Source organism: Vigna umbellata, chromosome 2 (assembly GCF_029865625.1).
Source record: "Vigna umbellata cultivar VRB3 chromosome 2, Vumbellata_1.0, whole genome shotgun sequence".
NCBI classification, from domain to species: domain Eukaryota; kingdom Viridiplantae; phylum Streptophyta; class Magnoliopsida; order Fabales; family Fabaceae; genus Vigna; species Vigna umbellata.
Genome location: NC_142166.1, coordinates 26562115 through 26585118, shown reverse-complemented (window position 1 = coordinate 26585118; position 23004 = coordinate 26562115). Strand labels below are relative to the sequence as shown.

Here is a 23004-nt window from a genome sequence, read left to right as displayed (position 1 = left end):
TGCAGTATAGACTAGGAAGTGACTCCTAGGTCATCTCTCAAGGACCAATTTGGGTTCAGTCTCAGATCAAACACGTAGTAGGGGGGTTTGAAAGTGTTTTTGTGATTCGAAACGAACTAAATTAAAACTAGAAATTATATACAACCAAACATAGTTGAAAACATAAAGAAAATACTGGAATAAAACATTCAATGCTTAATTGTTTGGAGTAATTAGGATGCAATGGTAAGGGTAAAAATGAAATCCTCATTGTATTAAACAACATAAAAGAAAAGAAACAGAATAGCATTGGAACGCATCAACACTACTAAAAGGAAAAGAAAGGTATCAACAGTAAAAGGCATAATGTAAACTAGAAAAATGCTAAATGCAAAATTAATATATAAAATATAAAAATGCAACTTGTTCATGCGTGAAGACCAAATGAAAATCCCAGAGCACTTCTTCCAAATGAGCAGACCGCTTCATGCTTCTCAAAAGAAAATGAAAATGCATTCTAGAATTCCCTCATACTATGACAACGTGTTCTTCCAAAATGCAATCGTGACACCTCCTGCTTCAATCAATCAGCGTGCACACCTTTTCTCCGTGAGAGCATTTCTCCAGCAAAATGGTTTGTCCTCTTCCTAAACGTAACAGCCTGCCCCCCTTTTCTTCACTGAAAATCGTGCAACTCCCTTTCCTTACTCCACTAAAACAAATCAACCTCCGTGAGAGCATTTCTCCAGCAAAATGGTTTGTCCTCTTCCTAAACGTAACAGCCTGCCCCCCCTTTTCTTCACTGAAAATCGTGCAACTCCCTTTCCTTACTCCACTAAAACAAATCAACCTTCTCCTCTTTGTTTCCAGCCATGGCACCACTTTTCTGTTCCAGCTGTCTTCACAAGTCACCGTGTGCACCGCTTAAAACAAAATCAACACCTACTCTATTTCGCATTCCATAAAAACAAAAGCAAGACTACTTTCCTTCCAGCAGTCGTAACATCTCTGCAGCTTTCCAGTTTTTACATTTTTCCAGCAAACGTTCAAAGCCAAAAGCCTAAACCCCAAAAAAAAAAACCGAGAGACTGGGAGACTGGATGCACCGCAAAAACCCAACCAATCTCCGTGTGAAAGCATTGAAAGCATGAATAAAATAAGAAGCCTTCACCATCCGCGTTTCATCCTACCAAGAAAGAGAAGTGTGTTTCTTTTTCATTCCATTGAAAATAGTGTTAAAAGCCAAAAAAACAAGAAAAAGATAAATGAGTGTGGCGGCTACTGGAACCTCTCAAAGCTACATTTTTTTTCTCTAATATCCCTCCTCTCTACTTCTCGGCTTCCTTCTTCCAAACTATTAAAATGAACTCCTACTCAAGTGGCGGCTGTTACCCTCACTTTCCTCTCCTCCAAAACGTTTTTAATCCAAATGGGAGAGTCCCCTTCGTCACCCCAAGCTCTGGAAAAATGAAAGCCACTGATCTGTGCTGGATGCACCCCCCTATGCTTCCATTGTTGAAGCTGGAGCGTGAAGAAGGAATGAGCTTCTTGTGGGCCTGCTACTGCACCGCTTGCTGGATAATGAAGATACTGGGATGTGGACGTGGCTTTCATCCAAGCTGAATGTTGCTTCTGGATTCAGCCCGTGTGTTTCAATTCTTTCTCCTCCGTTGTTGCTTCTCCACGTGTGCTGGACCGTGGACTTGCTTCACTTCTTCCGTGTGTGCTTCCAGATGTGGGCCGTGATGTGCTGCTGCGTGTGATTGCTGTGCTTTATCGTGTGGGCTGCTGCACCAATTCAAGCTGCTAGATGAAGATCTCCCTCTCGGTGGCAGCTGGTACTGGACCGTGACCAATCTGCTCCTGCTGGACTATGGCTGGGCTGTGTGGAATTCCTTCGTGCACACCCGCTGGATGTGCTGTGTGGACGTGGCAGCTGTTTTTGGTCTTCAGCCCGTGAGCCTCCCTTTTTCTTCCAGCACCACTTCTTAGCTTCTCCAATCAAGCCAATCTCCATGTGCACTCCCATAATTTAAATCCACACCTCCTCACTCATTTTAGTTTAAAGTATATTGATGTGGCATTTTCTTTTGATCTCCAAATGTTCCAAATTGTATTTCCAACATTTTCCCTGCAATTAATAATGCAAATAATTTGCTCAAATAATCCAAGTTAATTAAAATTAGAATTTTTGGTCAAATTAAGCACAATTAGTAAAAATGGGAAAATACTGGACAATTAAGCACAATTCCCCGATTAAATCCAATACAATAAACTAAGTGAAATCAATAAAATATTGATTCATCAAACATATCATCAAGCCTAGGAATGGGATGTCTATACTTGATTGTGATGTTGTTGATAGCTCTACAATCACAACACATGCGCCACTTCCCATCTTTTTTTGGTACAAGCAACACTGGTACAGCACAGGGACTTAGACTTTTTTGAACTAAGCATTTATCTAGAACCTCTTGGACTTGTGTCTCAATCTCCTTAGTTTCTTGGGGGTTTGTCCTATAGGCTGGCCTATTAGGAAGAATTGCCCCTGGAATGAAATCAATTTGATGTTCTATTCCTCTTATGGGTGGAAGCCCTTTTGGAATTTCTTTTGGAAATAGATCATCAAATTCTTTCAAAAGTTTTTGAATGGGTGGAGAAGGAGTTGAAGTCTTTGGATCACTAGCTATGCATGTAAGTGTCCCTTGACAAAGAAGAAGGTATGAAGGTTGCTCAACTTGAAGTGTATTGATTAGAGTCTTTTTGTTTAAAAGAACTTCATGTTGAGTGACCTTAGGTGATACACTTATCTCTATACCCTTCTTTCTTTTTGACTTTTTCTTTTGATCATGTTCTTGCTTTCTTAACAACTTCATTTGTGCTTGATCCTTAGCCACTTGGGTAGGAGTCAAAGGATGAAGCACAAACTTCTTGTCCTTTTGATGGATAGTGATGGTATTGGTTAGACCATGATGGATAGTTTGATGATCAAATTGCCATGGTCTCCCCAATAACACTGATAACAGTTGAAAAACTGTTATTTTCATGCTTAAAAGTGATACTAAAAGCAACCTTTAGACTTAGAAACTAGCTTGAAATCATGCCTTTTGTTTATATTTTCAGAAATAAGAGAGCTGGACAGGTTTATGCTTGATTTGAGTGTTTTTGTGCAGGTTTTGAGGTGAATTTGGTGAAAGAAGTGAAGAATGAGAGAGAGGACATTAGAAAAGACAAGAAAGAGTGTAAAAAGAGAAGTCGAAGGCACCGCTCAGCGGCAAACTACCGCTGAGCGGCACTCAAGAGGTGGCGTTGGAACCGCTGAGGGGCAAATGGCCGCTGAGGGGAAGAAAGAAGACGCGTAACCACCGCTGAGCGGTAAATGGCGCTGAGCGGCACTTTTTGGGCTTGGGCTTTTGTAATCTTTTGTAACTCTAGATTAGTATATAAGGGCTTGCACGTCCTTTAGTTAGGGATCTTTGGCAGAAACGAGGCAAACACTCTCTCTTTCACCCCTTTGAAGGAGGATCTTGGATGCTCAGGCTACCTCTTCCACTTTATTGGGTTTATTCTTTCATACTTTCATTGTTATTCCTCTAGGTTCACCATGAATATGGTGAACTAAACCTTGTATGTTTGTTGGGGAATCAATGTAATCTCTTGAAGCTCTCATATATGGAATCTGTTGAGTACATCTTTGAATTAAGACATATGCTTTCTTTCATCATTAGTTAGGGTTTTTCCTCTTTGCTCAATGCTTGCATTGTTTAACTCATTCTAATGCATGATTATTGGTTTTGTCGATACGGACACGTACGGGGAAGTCTAGATCCGGGGAATTTCTCCCAATATTATACTGACAATATTCTATTGGTTGCCTTTAAGCTCCTGCACTCATGAACTAATCATTAGGAATGCTAGGAATTGTATGAACTATTTGATTAGGGAGAAGCCATCTAGAATGGTACATTAGAGAGTGGCATTAACAATGATGATTTGAATGTTGAATTCCTAAAATATATGAGAGTGGATGAGATGAAATTGACCCCCAACAACATATTCATTCATATATTCCATTGAAAGTGTTTATCTTTTGTCTTTGCCATTGATCAAAATTCATGCATACATGTTTATTTTCTGTCTTGCATTTTAAACTCAAATATTTCGTTTGTAAGTCTTAGTTAATCAAGAAACCACATAACTAAACTAGGCTGTGAGTCCTTTGGGAAGAACGATACTTGGTCTTACCAAGTTTTATTACTTGAACGATTCGGTCATACTTGCCGATTGTGAAACAAGTTTGTGACATCATATTTTGGTGCTTACAAATTTGTCCATCAAACACATGACATGCTTCCATGGGAACTATATCACATAAAACTTCATCTTTGAAGTTCCCAATGGAAAATGCCAACTTCACTTGATTCTTGACTATTATATCCCCATCTTCATTTAGCCAATGAAGTTTATAAGGTTTTGGATGGGGTATAATATCAAGCTTCAACTTCTCAACCAACCTTGTGCTACAACAATTGCAACAAGATCCACTATCAACAATGAGAGAACAATGATTTTCTTGAATTTTACATCTTGTGTGAAAGATGTTCTCTCTTTGTGATAGGTGTTCAAGACTTGGTTGGTTGCTAAGTATCCTTCTCACCATGAGAAGTTGTCCATCATCAGCATATATTTCCTCTTCCCTTTCTTCTTCCTCACTCTCACTTTGACTAGTTAGGGTGTCACTTTCACTACTATAAATGTCCTTGCCTTTCAAAATGATGTTTCTTTTTGTAGGACATTAAGTAGCTACATGACCCCTTCCTAGACATTTGAAGCATTTGATTTCACTTGTTCTGGTGTGTGAGGGTGTCTCTTTCTTGGGTCTCTCTTCTATTTTGGCTAGAGGTTTAAATGGCTCTTTTTCTTTAAAAATTTTCTTTTCAAAAGTAGGTTGAACTTGAATTCTTTTAGAAGAAGATTTTCTCAAGTTTTGTTGTTCTACCTTTATACACATTTGAACAATATCATTCAAATCTCTATAAGGTAGAAGTTCAACCCTATCTCTTATGTCAAAATTGAGCCCACTTAAAAATCTAGCTAAAGTAGTTTCTGGACCTTCTACTATGCCTGCCCTCATCATATACAACTCCATCTTTTGTCTATATTCCTCAACTGTCATAGACCTTTGTTGTAACCTTTGGAGTTTATCCATGAGTTCTCTATTGTAGTAGGAGGGAATGTGTCTCCTCCTAAGGGCAGACTTGAGATCATTCCAATAGTGGATGGGAGGGGCTTGATGTCTAAGCCTCTCTTGGACCAAGGCAGTCCACCAATACATTGCATACCCTTGAAAGCTTAGGGTAGCTAGAGAGACCTTCCTCTCTTCACTCACTTGGTGGCATTCAAACAATTGTTCTACCTTCATCTCCCAATCAAGATAAGCCTCTACATTGTCCTTCCCATGGAAGTGAGGCAACACAACATTGACTTCTTTAGGGGGTGGGGGTGCATGAGAATTTCTCCTATGCCTCCTAGAAGTAGAAGGCTGATGAGGGTAATAATCACCCAGACTCAAAGACATCCCTCCCTCTTGAGAGTTTTCACTCTGACTTCCCCTAGACTTACTTTTCCTTATCAATCTCAACTCATCTTGAATAACAACATTTTGAAGCTCTCTATTGACTTTCTCTTCATTCATTTCTCTTCTTATTTCCTTGAATTCATTAACTAAAGTTTGAAGAGAAAAATTTTCTTTTTCACTATCACTAATCCTAGGAGAATGCCTTCTAGACATTATGATGGACTTAAATGTTATTCTTGAAGTAAAGACTAGAGATTTTCGCTTGAAAGCAATATTCCAGGTAAGGGAGGTGATTCACTAGGAATGCTTAAGTACCAAGCCTTATCCTTGCCAAATATGCTTATGGCTACTTACTAGAGTCCTTAGATCAAAATCACTCTTAAATCCACTTAAGTCTTAAAGACAACAAAGAAAACACAAAGCAAAGAAAAGACACAACCTAAACTCTAAATTCGGACCCCTAAGAGAGCTTCCTATTCGCACAAGATATATGCTATCTAGTCGAGAATGGGAAAAGCAATTAAAGTGAGGTCTCCTAGGTGAGGCTTAGACTTTGGATCTAAGACACACTCACCGTCTACCAATTTTAAAGTGATGAGACTTTCAGTCAAGTTAGCAAATGAGGGAAGAACACTTATGAGCTCTTCCACTTCACTTGCTTGAAATGGCCAACTTACAAAATTGGAAAAGAAAGTATACACAAAAATACAAGGGAAACAACAAAATTTGGGAAAACAAGTATGTAGTTGAATGTGGCAGCTTTGGTTGCTCTCAAACAAGTAATGAATCAGACTGGATTCATGCAATTCTCTCAGCTGCAAAGTGAATTATGTTGTTGTTGCAGCAACCAGTTTGATGCAGACCAGTGAAGAATGTGGTTCTGCTGCACCAAAAATCAACTCCAAAGTTGATCTTTCCTTGCTCCAATCCACTGCCTAAGATGCTACCAGTGTTGTAGGACGTTTTGAGATAGTTCTGCACCCAACAGAGAGCTCATACAAACCACCAATAATCAATTATTAAGCCAGAAAATCAACACTGCTGCCAGAAAACTGTTAAACCAGAATGCACAACTGTGATTTTATCAAACAGCTTATGTGCAGGATTTTCAAACAACTTAAATCAATCAATTAATCGGTTTCCAATGAATGGTGGCACTCAAAATGAACTTAGGAAAGGATCTAGAGTGGATTTGAAAAGCAAGAAACAAAGATAAGTTGCAGCTATGATCAATTCGAAACCAAATTTAAACTAGGCAAAGTGTTTGAATAAATGCCTAGCAGAAGGCTGAAAAAAAATGTGCATCAGAGTTTAAAATTTGCTTGGCACTGGTTCACACAGCTTTTTTTTTTTAAAATGCAGTCTATTGTTAAGTTTCAATGTTGCACTTCTTTATAATCACCTTAACCAAGCTTTTGCTACCAAATTGAAACTAACTTTGATGCAGTAATCACAACAAGCTTTCAAATTAAAAAAAATCCGCAACTATACCAGAAAAAGTGCTTAAAAATTGGTGGTTTGAATGGTCATGATGGAATCCTACTTGACTTAGTTTTTCTTTTGTAATTTTACTTTTCCTAGCTTAGCTCTTAAGGAGTATGGGTTACTATAAATACCCAACTCCTCTCTTGTATTAGGACTTTTTGAGATTAATGAGAATTAAGTTTTCTGAAATAGAAACAATTCTCTCTTGAAAGTCAGGCTAGAGAGTCCAAAGACTCCCTCTAGCCACCTTCCAAGCACACTCTCATTCTTCCATTTCTTCAAACTTCACGGTGCTTCTCTTTCAATTCCACACTAAGCCTCCACTGCCACATCTGGCACGCGTCAGCTGCCAGTACGTCTCCAGCTTCCTTGCATCAGCGCTCTTCAGCCACGCGTTCTCTGTCGAACGCATCACTTTCCATTTTCCCACTCTCGCATCCACATTTCTCTCATTTTCCATTTCGAAGAAACCTCATCTGCTAGGGTTTCTCCCTCTCAAACGCATCATCATCACAGATCCACGTCTCTTCCTCCGTAAGTTTCATTCCTCTTCATGAATATACATCTCCTTCCATATTTGCACCTCATCTTCACCATTTCTTTTGATTTCCACCGATTAAAACCTTGTTTCACATTCGATCCAGACTTTTCACCGATTGTTTTCCTCCAATCTTATGTTTGAACCAATTAATCGGTTCATTTTGAGTTTTCCCTCTTTTCTAGGGTTCGTTCATGATTTTAGGGTTTTCTATTCGAGTTTAACCTTCTGTTTTTGTTCTTCTTCGAGTTTTTGTCCATTTCCGCTGCGTCTTCACTCGTCGGAGAAGCTTCGAGGAGTCCGAATCGAGCTCGCACAGCTTCGGTCGTCAGCTTCTCGGGCGTTTGTCCATCAAGTGGTATCAGAGCAAGGTCGAACACGCTTCGAAGGTAAGTATCTCTGTTTAGATTCTTGTTTCAGTTGTTTCGCGTCTCTGTTCATTCATCTTGTTCTGTCTCGGTTTGATTTTGATTCTGAGTTCTGTTTCGCGTTTCTGTTTCGCTTCTCTGGTGCGTTTTCTTCATTTACGTGTGTTCATCATTTTCCTTCTTTGTCTTGTGTTGTAATATGTGTTGAATTCTATTTTGTGATTCTGTACATCTGTTTGTGTCGTTCTGTGTTTGAGTCTTTAACTGGAGTCAGTGTTTTTATCATTTTATTCGGTGAATCCAATTTGTTTGAGTCTTTTAATTTCTAAATCCATTTCTGTCATGTTTTAGTCTTGTGCTTTGTTTTATTTTGTTATTCTTAATCTGAGTTTAACCTTTCAAATTTCCAATGCATGATTTGATTTGATATCTGCCTTGTTTGAATCTTGTCAATCATCAAGAGCCGTGACATTCAATTGAATGAGTTCGATGACAGATTTCAGTGGCAGAATTGGTTGATGTATCATGTGCTAATTGTGCGATTCATGATCTGAAATGTGTTTGGAATGTGAATGTCATTGCACACCAAATGAGTGATGAATTTCAATTGTGAGCTCGGGTGCAATTGACTAACATCAACACTGTTTTTCACCAATTACACCGAAATTGGAATTTGCTTTGAAGAGTCTGTGAGTCTTTCATACTTGGTTTTAAATTCTTTGCCAAGTTCTGATTCAAAATTTTCCAGTATTGTCTTTGTTTCGTTGGCATCTATTGAGGTATATGAATCTGCAGAATTGCATTAAAACTGTTTACAACAGTGATTGAACTTAGTTTGAACTTCTGAGTTTGTGATCCATAATGTGCATTCACTGTTTTCACTTTGTTATCAATTCTGCAATTGAGAATAAATTTTTGGTCACTCAAGGAAGCCTAAACCAGTGATATTGAAACTATAATTGTGGCTGAGAGTGATTAACCTCTTGTTTTTCCTTTAGATTTTTTTTTGAGTTGAACCATGTTCACTTTCCTTTGGCAAAAGTCTGATTAAGTTGCAAAACTGATTAGGTGATCTGTTGTGAATTGTGACTAAACATAGCAAGTGCTAAAGTGTTATCCAACTCAGATTTGGCTATCAAATTGAAAAAAAAAAAAAAAAAAGAGCAAAGAGAATTGGTGCAATTCACATTATTGTTCACTGTTTCAGTAAACTATTTCTGCCAAAATCAAATCAGATATAACTTTCTTTAGTCATAACTGGTTCAACTTAAGTCCTTTTTATTGTTTTTAAAATCTGTTCTAGTTCTATTCCATAGGTTCTATTTGTTGTGCTTACTTTGATCAAAAGCTTTGTTTCTTGCTTGTCTTGGTTGATAACTCTGGTTTTGTCTCAGTGCACGTGTAAACTCTGATCTGCTGTTCTGTAATTGAGCTTTTGTTTGCTTTCATAATCTGATCTAGAGTTGTCTTAAGTAATAGATCTGCTGTGTTGTCCTTATTTGTGGCTGTTCTGCTCTGATTTCTGATCTTTGACCTTAGCCTAGCCATTTCTTTATTACTTGAGAAGTTTTTTCACTCTGAATTTCTGGAATTTGAAAGGAGGTTTGTGTGCTTGGTAGCATTTTAGGTGGTGGTGGTCTGGAATACTCTCCAGCTGTGTACTGCCAAGGGAGAATTTCCTTCCAAACCTTTCCATTTTGAGTGCTTTAAGCTTTAAGAGAGACTGATTTTTGTGAGTTTTGTGTGGCTGCATCTAAGAGCCAAATTTCTTGTTGAGAGTGTGTTCTTGTTTAAGTGTTGAAATAACTTCTGAACTTGCAATGTGCTGACCATTTAGTTGTGCAGATTTTGTTCTGATTAACACTGTTCAAAAGCAGTTTGCACATGTGGGAAGTCTAACACAAGAATACCTACAGTGGAGAAAAAGGAGCTTTGCTACCTTCATAAACTACACCAAGTTGAATAGGGAGTTTTTTTTTTATTCTGTTGTGTAGTTTCGTGCTATATTGGTGCCTGATTAGAAATAGTTAACCATATTTGATTGAATATTCTGCTTGGATATCATATGGTTTAACTGTTCTTGAAAATTGAATTTGGTTTAGCAAGTTTGAACATTCATACATTAAGTGATAATGCTGGTCTAGTGTTATTGTTGGCTTAGCAGATTTAATGTAGGCAAACTATTTCTTTGATTCAATTCTGGCTAATAAATTGGATGTTGTAATTGTTGTTTGGAAGCTGCAATAATCCTTTAAGGTTTCAAAAACACCAATGCAGGGAGAAAGTCTAGATTAGGGCTGGGATTTGTTTTTCTGTGTTGATAATAATCCAATCTGAACTGTGCTGTTATAAATACTAATTCTTTTGTTTCTCTGGGATCTTGGTGTATAGATAAACTGCAGCATTGAGTGGAATTTGGGAGTGCAGACCAGAACCTTCACTGATAGCACCTCAACAGAGTTTAGCTTAAGCATCCAGAAGCAGAAGCAATTCACGTGGGAGTGTTAAACTGAAGGGAGTTTCTTTCATCTTAAATTACTTCTGTTGTGGTTGAACTGTTCCTGTTATAGCCTGTATTGCTTAGCATTATTTGGAAGTTGATCTGGTATGGTAATTTTTGTACACTAGGATTAGCCAATCTGAATCTAACTCTGAATTGGAATTGATTCTGCATTGCATTGGATTGGTCAGGTTTTGATTAGTCTGGATGGTTGTTTAATCAGCTTTGATTTACACCTATTTGCATCTGGTTTAATATCCATTTCCATTTGTGCCTTGCTGAAATTTGGTGTGAAATTTTAATGTGCAGAGCTGATCTGTTTGGTAGTTTAGTTGGAATTACATATTTGACATTGATTTGCATTTTGTTCTCTGCTGAACTAGTTGTGAATTTTCTGTGTAGTTTGGGAAAAGCCATACTGATTGTACTGTAGCAGATTGTAAAGTGTGTGCCGAATCCGTGTGACAAGTAGCATTTACATCTTGCTATGCAGTTTTGACTAAGGGGCCATTCTTCTACCTTAAACTGTTTTTGTTTTGATTGAACTACTCTTGATATAATTTGTAAATTGCTTGCGATAAGTGAATTGTTGATTTAGTTGGAATTGTTTGTGCAGTATAAGTTGACACCATTATTTGAGCAGCAGCAAAATCTCAGTGGACAGTTTGTGCAGCCAAGAGAAAGGGAAGTTATTACTACCCTATATCCTCTTTTGAAATCTGTTTTAACCAAGTGAATACTAATAGAAGGTTGTGCATATGTGTTTGTAGAACTTGATCAATAGAAACCAAGAAGATTTGATAGCAGCAGTACTAAGTTGAGCACGTGGATCTTCATTTGAACAAGGTGTTGGGTCAGATCGTGGCAGCAGCAACATCTCTAATTGGACAGGACTGAGATTGACACGAAGCAAAGTGGATCACGTGAATGTGGGCACCAAGAGCACCGTAGCATAGGATTTCAATTTTTGTTTGTATTTGTACTGGGTTTGTGTTTGCCCACTGTTAGCTTTAGTTTTTGTTTTGTAAAAGGGCCTTTTATAAAGTCCAAGTGTTTAGGAAGAGTCCTTGATGCTCTTTCAAACTCTTGGCAACTTTATTTGCTTTTATTTTTAGCATAGCTAGACAGGTGAATGTGTCTTGTTAGCCAAAGCTACAAGCTTCACCATAGGAGTATATATTGATTTGATTTGTGTATCTCGTAGGGTCATTAGAGTCCGCTGGTTTCCTTAGTATTTTGTTTCTTTGATTTTGTGTTCTACGTTTAGGGGTGATTTAGGCTAAAAGGGATTAAACTCTAAGCCTTTTCACATTAGAGTCCGAGAGTCTAGTCTTTTATTTGTGCTTAATTGTTTGAGTTGTGTACTTTGTTTCTAAAGGTGATTTTAGTTTAAGGGGTAATTAGTTAGTAGCCTAAGACATTTCTGGCAAGGCAAGACTTGGTACTTAAGCAGCTCTTTAGCTCACCTCTCTTACCTGGGACTTGTCTAAGTGAAAGTTTTGAACCCTTTAGATTAAGAAAACTTTTAAAAACAAAGATGTCTTCTTATGGTTCATATAGGTCTTCTAGGTTAGATAAAGTTGATGAAATGTTTAAACAAGCTAGGAATCTTCCATCATTTGGTAAAGACATAGGTGCATTAACATACCTAGCTTGGGAGAAAGAAATTGATAAAATAAATCCTTGGTTTTATGAAGAGAGTGAATATTATGTCCTTAGCATATATCTCTCTAAGTTAGAAGAAAATGCAAGTGAGTGGTGGGATGAAAGACAATATCATGTTAGGAAAGGTAGGAAGTCTTCCATACGTGATTGACATGATTTAAAAGCTTGCATGAGAAGAAAGTTTGTGCCTTCAACCATTAAAAGAAACCTAGAATTAATTAAGGATTGCATTGATGATGGAAAACTTTTTCTTGAGAGTTTAAAGGATCATGGGTTTCTTCGTAGAGAATTAGAATTTGGGGCAAGACTAAAGGAGATCAAGGATAAGAAAAGAGAAAGAGAGATTGAGAGAAAAGAAAAGGAAGAAAGGAAAGAAGAAGAGAAGAGAGAGAGAGAACAAATAGAGAAAAGAGAAGAGAGAAGACGAGAGGAATTAAGAAGAGAAGAAGAGAGAAAAGAAGAAAAGAGAGAAAGGCAAGAAAGAGAGAAGAAAGAAAAGGAGAAATTGTTACTGATGGCAAATCCTATTCTTCCAAAGACCATAGAACTTAAAAGGGAAGGTTTCCAAATCTTTACTTCTTTTCCAATAATTGATTACTTTTCAATTTTTGACTTCTCTTTCAAATCAATTGTCATGAAAACATTTTCAAAATATGACAATTCAAATCTTGAGTTATTGTTATCTTTAAGAAAACAATTAACTCAAGATAAAATTGAATCTGGACTTCTAAGATTTTCAAAGATTACTAATCAAAGTATTAGAAGTTCTTATTCTCTTGTTTTTAAAGAAAAATTCTTTCTTGGATTGATATTAACTGAAGATATATTTGATGTGTATTGCAGATTCGTGTTTGATCCAGGAGGAAGAAAACTAGATCTAAAAGAATAAGGCCATTCTAAGATGGCCATGCTCCCAAAGATTGTGTGGAGTTTCTTCATAAGGCGATTGCCAGATTTGAGGACAAATCTTTTCTTAAGAGGGAGGGCATGATGGAATCCTACTTGACTTAGTTTTTCTTTTGTAATTTTACTTTTCCTAGCTTAGCTCTTAAGGAGTATGGGTTACTATAAATACCCAACTCCTCTCTTGTATTAGGACTTTTTGAGATTAATGAGAATTAAGTTTTCTGAAATAGAAACAATTCTCTCTTGAAAGTCAGGCTAGAGAGTCCAAAGACTCCCTCTAGCCACCTTCCAAGCACACTCTCATTCTTCCATTTCTTCAAACTTCACGGTGCTTCTCTTTCAATTCCACACTGAGCCTCCACTGCCACATCTGGCACGCGTCAGCTGCCAGTACGTCTCCAGCTTCCTTGCATCAGCGCTCTTCAGCCACGCGTTCTCTGTCGAACGCATCACTTTCCATTTTCCCACTCTCGCATCCACATTTCTCTCATTTTCCATTTCGAAGAAACCTCATCTGCTAGGGTTTCTCCCTCTCAAACGCATCATCATCACAGATCCACGTCTCTTCCTCCGTAAGTTTCATTCCTCTTCATGAATATACATCTCCTTCCATATTTGCACCTCATCTTCACCATTTCTTTTGATTTCCACCGATTAAAACCTTGTTTCACATTCGATCCAGACTTTTCACCGATTGTTTTCCTCCAATCTTATGTTTGAACCAATTAATCGGTTCATTTTGAGTTTTCCCTCTTTTCTAGGGTTCGTTCATGATTTTAGGGTTTTCTATTCGAGTTTAACCTTCTGTTTTTGTTCTTCTTCGAGTTTTTGTCCATTTCCGCTGCGTCTTCACTCGTCGGAGAAGCTTCGAGGAGTCCGAATCGAGCTCGCACAGCTTCGGTCGTCAGCTTCTCGGGTGTTTGTCCATCAGGTCATTTTGCACAAACGAATTTGGACTCTTAATTTTATGATTTGAGCAAATTTGTTTTACCAAATATGACTTGTGCAAACTGCCAGCAGAGGCTAAATGCTTTTAAATCAAAATTTTACTATTGCAGTTGCTCTTTCACACCAAATTTGGCCAATTCACCATCCAATTTTTAGCAAAGGAATCAAACTGATATGTAATCAATTAAAATGACTCTAGGACAGCAAATCAACTTAAACAAGACTCTAGAAATGATTTGAAGGAAATCCAGCAGGGAGTTCTGAACTAGATAGATTTTTAAATCAGAAAAAAAAAACTCAAACAAAGATGATTGCAGTTCGGTCAAGCTGCTTAAACCAGGATTTCCAGATTCTGCATAATGGTGCATCCAGTTTTTATGGTCTTAGACAATACAATATTCATATGGTTTGCATATATTGTAAAGTCAGCATATCAACACAGCCAAGGATGATGTTTCCATACGGTGCAGTTTCAGAGAAAACACATGAAAAACCAGATTTAAAACAGGTTTGGATAGGCATTCATTGGCACTGCACTGTGATGGAATTCAAGATGCACTGAGCTCTTTAATCATTGCTCATCTCATGTGCTTCTATTGAAAATCCAATCAAACACAGCAGATTTATCCCAAACCAGTTTCAACTCAGAAATTTGACCAAAAAAACCAAAACACATTACTAGACATGACAGAATTAGATTTCTAAACTAAAAGACTCAAAGCAAAGAATTGACCGATTAAAATGATGAACAATAAAGCAATTAAAAGGTGGAAACAACAAATTTCTCAATTGAAATCTACTGGAACTGTGAAAACAATGTAATAGTACAACAGAATACAGAAAACAAGAATGGAAATGTTGACAGAATGCAGCGAATGAAAATAGATACTCAGCTGGAGCGTGATGCAGAACCTAGGCTCTGAATACCACTTGATGAAGTTGCTCCAGAAGAGGTGTGGGTTGAAGGCAGTGAAATGATGAATTGGATCATTAGCAGTGTCGAAGTTGGCTCACGAGAAGCAGCTGGCAGCGGAATGAAGTGTGGTTTGGCAGCAGCGGAATAGTGAATTCAGTGGATGCAGAGATGGAGGAAGAGCTCTATGGTGAGTGGATTCTGTAGCTCAGACGGCCTTCACTGGAAGGAAGCTAGAAGGAGAAGGAAAGCTCAATAAGAAGTGACTTTTGGAAGAGTTCTGGTTGCTGGAAAATGCATCAGCATAGTAAAACTCAATATCTTCAAAAGTGAGATACAAGCTTTGCTTATGAGATTTTATAGATCAATCTCAAAGCTTCAGCAAGCCTTTTACACGTTTTTTTTAGATCTGAAATGCTAACCATGTGCTAAATGTGTGGCTTCTAGAAAGCCTTATGAAACACGTGAGAAATGAGTTTTACATGAAGAAAACAATTACTAATGCCACCCCATAGAAGGATAAGCACACCCCTTCTTGTGTGGAAATGTCCACTTTACCCTTCTCCATGTTTTGGCAAATTTGTAACATCTTCTTGTTCTCCAATTTTCCATCCAAAAATAGCAAATAGTATTTGACCTTGGGGAGAATACTCATCTTGGAGCTTTTTGGCCATCCCTCTTGTGATGGGTCCTATGGTGCTAGGCCTTCTTGTATCAAAAGTGTTTGTATTTTGCTTTAGCCATTGATCACACTCATGCATACATGTTTATTTTCGTCTTTTGCATAGTAAAATCCAATTATTTCGTTCTTAAGTCTTAGCTAATCAACGGATCACATAACTAAACTAGGCCGTGAGTCCTTTGGGAGAACGATACTTGGTCTTACCGAGTTTATTACTTGAAACGATTCGATCACACTTGCCGATTTTTAAACAAGTTTGTGGCGCCGTATTTCGGTGTTCATAAATTTGTCATCACAGACTGCGATGGAAACTGGCCATTGGACTTTGTCTGTGCAGCCTTCCACAATTCATGTTTGGCTGGTGGAGGTAATAGATCAGGTGACTCAAGACCTAACTCCTCAACGCGACGTTTTCTCATCTTTTTCTCTAATAACACATAACCACCACGTGATAGTACGTGTGGTGTATCATTAAGATTCTGCCTCTGCTGGGCGGCCATCCTTTTCACCTATGAAAAAATGAAAATCATTAAGCACAAATCACAAATTAACATCTTGTGTGACTAGAGCAAAATATTAAAAAACATACTAGTCACTCTAGAGTAAGTCTAGATTCTTTAAACTGCACCCACTCCTACTCAGTTATTTTATATTTTGTACAGGAGTGTCATTCTGTTCAGAGCCAAAGACATTTGACGTGTCATACTCGACTTGAAGTCCATCCACCGGACTACAATGTGGGATAAAATCTTCTTCCTTATCCTCTCATCATTAGGGATATCGCAATTTTCCTGTTAAGAACAAAATTAATGTTAAAGCATGATCAACAAAAATAAGTCAATGATGGAAGTAAAACATCTTAAACATACCAAAATATCCTCCCATAGTAGATTTTTGTCAACCTATGGGACATCATTCCAACAGGTAGCGACAATAGGGACATGTGCTTTTGCCATCACGCCCAAGTAACTTTTGAACGATGTTGCATGTGCCCCAATAGGCACAAATGTTCGAGGATCAAACTCCACCGTTACTGGTTTCTCATTAACCCAACGGGATGTGACATCAGACATCCGAGTCACAGATCTACCTACCTCCTCCCGTCATACCTGTTTACAAAGTGTTAGTACATTATAGTTAGAACAAACAAAACAAATAAATTGTACAAGTAATTAAAACAATCTTAAGACACCTATTTATCCCATATGCCTTCGTTGTAATCACATCGAGTTGCATGTATTTCATCAAGTACATCATCAACCTTATTTTCAATGGTTCTTGATGAGAAGTAGCTTGTCTCAAGTATATCTAGAGAGTCTTCATGATGAGTTGTGTGCATGGCTCTGCCTTCCAATACCACTGACCATTTATGATTCATTGGGTTAGTGACAGAATATTTGTCTTGCTTGACTAGCCATAATAAATGGTTCATCTGTGTAAATCATTTTGTAAAGATCCACCAAAGTGAATCCGAGGTCTTCTGTCACCACACCAGAATTACTGTCAACCCATTTACACTTGAAAACTGGAACTCTAAAAGTAAGATAATCGATTTCCCAAATTTCTTGAATTATTCCAAAATAACTGATTGATGCTGTAATTGGATTCTTATCATTGGAACTGGAAAAGTGTAAGGCCTCAGCTTGTAGGGTAACTCCACTGTTTTGAACTCTACTTTTATCGTCTTCCTCCTTTGAATAGAACAAGTAATTGTTTATGTAATAGCCGCCGAAAGTGATCACATCAGTGTTAGGTCCATGAGCTAGTCTTAATAGATTTTCAGAAATTTTCGGAGTCGCATAAATCTTTTTCTTAAACCAAGCTAAAAAGGATTTGTTATGTTCATTAAGTGTCCACTTTTCACTCATATGTGGATGTGCTGACTTAATTTCATCAATGTGTTGTGAAATGTAAGGAATAACATCCTCTGTGTTGTTTAAAATGTACAAATGTGCTTGATTAACTTCTCTTCCACTAACACTTTCAATCCTTACACCTCGAACTCCCTTTCCTTCAGGTCTGCTCTCATGTATTTTCTTTGGAAGTCCTATTGGGTCACAACTTGGCATATAACTTGAGCAGAATTCAACGAATTCCTCTGCAATGTAGCGCTCTATAATCGAAGCTTCCGGTCTCAATTGATTCTTAACATATCCCTTTAAGATCTTCATGTATCTTTCGACCGGGTACATCCACCTCAAGAAAACCAGCCCACATATTCGAATCTCTCTCACTTGATGGACAATCAAATGAACCATGATATCAAAAAATGAGGGTGGGAAATACATTTCCAATTGGCACAATAGTCTGATGGCCTCATTTTGCAAATCATCCAGCTGTAGAGGATCAACAACTTTCTTGCAAATGGCATTGAAAAACAAACTCAAACGTGTTAGAATACCTCTAACAGAGGCAGGTAATATGGCTCGAATAGCTACTGGTAAAAGTTGTTGTATTAAGACATGACAATCGTGAGACTTTAAACCAACCAACTTCAAATCTTTCATAGAAACAAGGCTACTAATATTCGATGAATAACCTTGTGGAACCTTCACACTATGTAAACATTGATAGAAAAATTGTTTTTCTTTTTTTGAAAGAGTGTGACAAGCTGGAGGAAGTAGGTGTGTCTTCCTATGGATTGCGGATGTAACTCAGAAAGGATTCCCATGTCAACCAGGTCTTGTCGTGCTTTCACTCCATCTTTTGTCTTTCCTTTAACGTTTAGTAAAGTCCCAACATCACTATCACATACATTTTTTTCAACATGCATCACGTCTATGCAGTGTCGCACATCAAGTTTACAACAATATGGAAGATTAAATAATATTGATCGCTTTTTCCAAATGTTTTTATCAATGGTGTTTTTTTTATGTTTTCCGAAGACAACATCAATGTTCCTCACCTGGGCGTATACTTCTTCCCCATTATGCGGTCTGCACACTACATCGTCCTCAGGTCTTCCATTAAACGCTTTTTTCAATCTACGGTAAGGGTGATTTCGAGGAAGGAATCTTCGGTGTCTTGTGTACACAGTTTTCTGCCCATGATTTAGTTGAAGATAGCTGGTATTTTCTTCACAAATAGGACATGCAAAATGACCTTTAACACTGTAACAACTCAAGTTCCCATATGCTGGGAAATCATTTATGGTGCAAAACAACATTGCACACAGACAAAAGTTTTCTTCTGAATATGAATCAAAGACCTTGACGCCCTCTTCCCACAACATTTTTAAATCGTCAATTAACGGTTTTAGATAAACATCAATATCATTTCCAGGTTGTCTAGGACCCGATATCATCATAGACAACATCATGTATTTTCTCTTCATGCACAACATAGGAGATAGATTGTAAATCATCAAAATAACTGGCCATGAACTATGTTTGCTACTTAAGTTGCCATAAGGATTCATTCCATCGGTAGCAAGTGCAAGTCTTAAGTTTCTCAGCTCTGCACTAAATTCGGGAAATGTGCCGTCAATGTTCTTCCATTGTGGGGAATCAGTTGGGTGTCGAAGAAGATTATCACATTTTCTTCCATCAACGTGCCACATAAGATTCTTCGCATCTTCTTTAACAAAAAAACAATCGTTTCAACCTAGGTACTATAGGTAAATACCACATGACCTTAGCCGGTGGACCTTCACTACGTTCATTGTTATTTCCATCAACTTTCTTCTTAAATTGTGACGAACCACACGTCGGACACACCTTCATTGAAGCACAATGATCTCTATACAATACACAGTCATTGGGGCATGCATGTATCTTTTGGTATTCCAAACCCATTAGACATATAATTTTCTTCGCGTCGTAATTACGCATAGGTAACGTGTTATTTTCTGGTAGCATCTCCTTCAGCAACTCCAATAATTTCGTGAAACTTTTATCAGTCCATCCGTTTCTTGCTTTCAAATGAAACAATTTCAAAGTAGACGATAACCTTGTAAAATTGATGCATCCTGGATACAACTCTTGCTCCGAATTGTTCTTAAGACTATCGTATAAATGAGCTCTTCCACAATTTTCTTCGCCAACGTCACGTACCATTTCGTCTAAATGATCACCCATCCATTCGTCCACGTAATCTGAACCTCTTAAAGTTGTTGGGTTATATTATACTTCCTCATGCCAAGTCCAAACTGTATAACTTCTCATTATTCCATAGATGAACAGATGATCATGGATGTTGTCCAAGTCTTCATATACTTGATTGAGACAACGAACACAAGGGCAAAAATATGTCCCGTTCATTGGTTTTGCGTGTTCTTTAACATATTATATGAACTCAGAAACCCCTCTGTCATATTCTTCACTAATACGACGCTAATGAATCTAGCTTCGATCCATAGTACTAAACCAAACGAAAAGAATCCATGAAAAAAAAACTAACTTACGTAGAGAAACAAAAATAAATACCTATCATACGTTGAAGGAAAAAAATAAACTATCATAGTATACGTACACCAACACAATATATCTATCGTTATACATATATCTTACGTCCAGAATCGACAAACACGAACACATATATCATACGTAAGAGATATTTAAGGAAAAAAGAAATTGAAACTTGACATGGTGTCACTGGAGAAGATGAGGAAGTTCGCTGACAACAAACTTACACAAATATCATACGTTAAAGGAAAAAAAACTATCATAGTATCGTTGTACATATAGATATCATACGTCCAGAATCCAAAAACACAACACAAACACGATCACATGCATCATACGTAAGAGTATTTTAAGAAAAAAAAACATACTTCAAACGGTGTCACTTGAGAAGTTGATGAACTTCGTTGTCCCCGTACGAAAAACAGCCTAAAGATAAACGAAAAACAATCGGTCAACCTTAGAAATGAGAACCAAATGACATTACAAATGCAGAAACGACTTAAAAGGACCTTCTTTCTTTATCGCAGTCGTCCACCAAGAAGAAAGTTCAAGCAGAAATGGAAGCGCGAACAAATAGTGAAACTGTGTTTTGTTTTTACATCCACTAGTACAATTTGACGTCGAAGACAAAAAAGTTTGACGTTATGTTTAAAAAACAACGTCGAACTCCCAAACCAATCGACGTTTTATCTTAAAACAGCGCGCCTTTTTATTAAATTTTTTCCTATAATTTGCAAAAGTTACGTCAAATTTCTAGGGGCTTGGACGTAGTATTGGAAGCCAAAATTTAAAGTTTCTACCTTTTTAATTCTTTTTAGTTTATTGTTTTAAAAAGTGAGCATTAATACAATGTTAGTTTTGTTGGAATGGACGTTTTGTGCCATACTTCCGAATCTTTTTTCTTTTCTGCCTTGCAATAGAACGTCGTAGGCTGCCAGGCTGGGACGTGAAGGAAATTGAAGTACTTTGCGGCATTAATTGTGTGCTTAATAGAATGGCGTATTCGCTGCGAATTTGACATTTTTTTCCGCAGCTCTTATGATTTTTTTTCTTAAAAATCGGACATGAAATTTTATTTTTTCTTCTTCCTTAATCGATTCAAGTTAGCAGAGTAATGAAATTTGCACTTTTAAACCAGTGATCAATTTTTGATCAATATCATAACTGCATAATCTTCTCTTCTCAACTAGATTGAGGGTTAGTCCACATACAATGCAATCTTCATTCACAATTCACATATCGTTTACTAAAATAAATCTTCATTTCATTTTAAAATAAAACCGAAGTACTACCTAAAACCAGAGGTCACTTAATGGCACGATTAAAAAATATAATGCACATAGAAAAGTAGTCCCTATTCTTACGAAGAATATTACATTCAATCTTCATCAGTTGACTCATCATCAAAATCTTCAGTTTCAAAGCCAATGCAATTCTTGTTTCCCTTCTTCTCCCATCTCAAAAGAGTATCTTCAACTCTCTCATCGCTTTCATACTTCTTCCTAAATTGATCAACAACATATTTCTCAAAACCAGTTTGTGGAATGAAGGCAGTATGATCTGCAGCAGGAGTAGGTGTACTTCCAACAGTTAGCTCATCTCTGAAGAACTATCCATTCACAGTCCTTTCTAGTCCAATAGAAAACAGACTTAGTATACAATTTTCTTGTGACTTGTTGCACACAAGTCTAACTTCTTGAGATACATCTACCCCTTGGAGTATCAGCACCTGGCTGATAAATACACCATATGGCAATTGGTGTGCATATTGATCTCCTACAGCGATCATGTGTTCTTTGAGTACAACAACCCAGTTGGTTGGGATTCTAGTCTTGATAGCATTCAACAGAAATACATCTTCTGTTGACATTCTGTCCTGGACATATCTTGCAGGCAGTAGTAGCCAAGTCAGGACATAAGCAATCATTTTCTCCTCCTTGTTTAAGCCATCATGTAGGTACTACTTATCCACCCTGTTCCTTCATGGATATCTTAAGCAGTTTATATAGATAACTCTCTTTGTTAGCCATATGTTTGACTCAGAATCACGGACATGAGAATCCAAACCTTCAACTTCCAGTCCACCAATATCTAACCAAACATTATCGTCAATAGTAGTGTTAACACCTTTGACCCTTGAGTGAATGACCCCATTTACAACCCTCAGGTTTGTGTAGAAAACCTCTACCAAATTTGGATAGCAATCTCCATTCATCTTGACAAAATCAGTAAGCCCTTGATATGCAATCCATTCTTGAAAAAGGAACCCTTCTTTCTTGAACAATTGTAGGGCCAGATACTAGTGAGGAACTACATATTTTATAAATCTCTAGTATAAAAACTTTCCTTGGATCTCTTCATAACTTATCCATGTAGATGGGTTTGCGTTTCTTGTAACCCGAGCAACCTTCTATCTTCTTGTAGATGATGAAGAATCCATGTCTGGATAGAATTCTTGGAACTTCTTTCACAATCTAGTAGTTTTTAATTTCTCAACTTCGAAGCTTAAAATATCCAATGGTTACGTCGAATTTTACTAGGCTTTGACGTACTAAGGGTAAGCCAGAAGACAAAGAGTTTCACAAAATACAAAGGCTACGTCCTATTCTGTGGATATACGACGTTTTCCTCTTCATTCCTCGCGCCTATTTTTTCCTTTTAACAACCTCTCATAGCATAACCTCCCTGTACTATTATATTTTAATATAAGATTTACATTTTAAGATAACCTCCCATTAGAAAGGCAACGTTACGGATATTCGATGTTTTCTTCTTCAGCCTCCCGCCCTTTTGTGTGATTTTTTCCTTTATAAACCTCCCGTAACCCATTATTACCTTTATATTTTAAGATAAGATTTACAATTATTTTTAATTTATATTATATAAATTTGTTTAAATTTATCTTATAATACTTACATATTATAAAATATGAGAACGATTTCTCGGTGAAATTTAAAGAGAATAAAATTTTGATTCTTTAAAATATTAATTTTATTTCATATGGAAAATAATAATAATAATATTTTATGAGAGTTGTGT

The 23004-nt window shown here is 37.3% G+C and overlaps 1 pseudogene; it reads right to left on the bottom strand.

Moving 5' to 3' along the window:
- Positions 1–19917, bottom strand: part of LOC148203710 (uncharacterized) — a 36395-nt pseudogene extending 16478 nt beyond the window's left edge.
- Positions 19918–23004: the final 3087 nt, after the last annotated feature.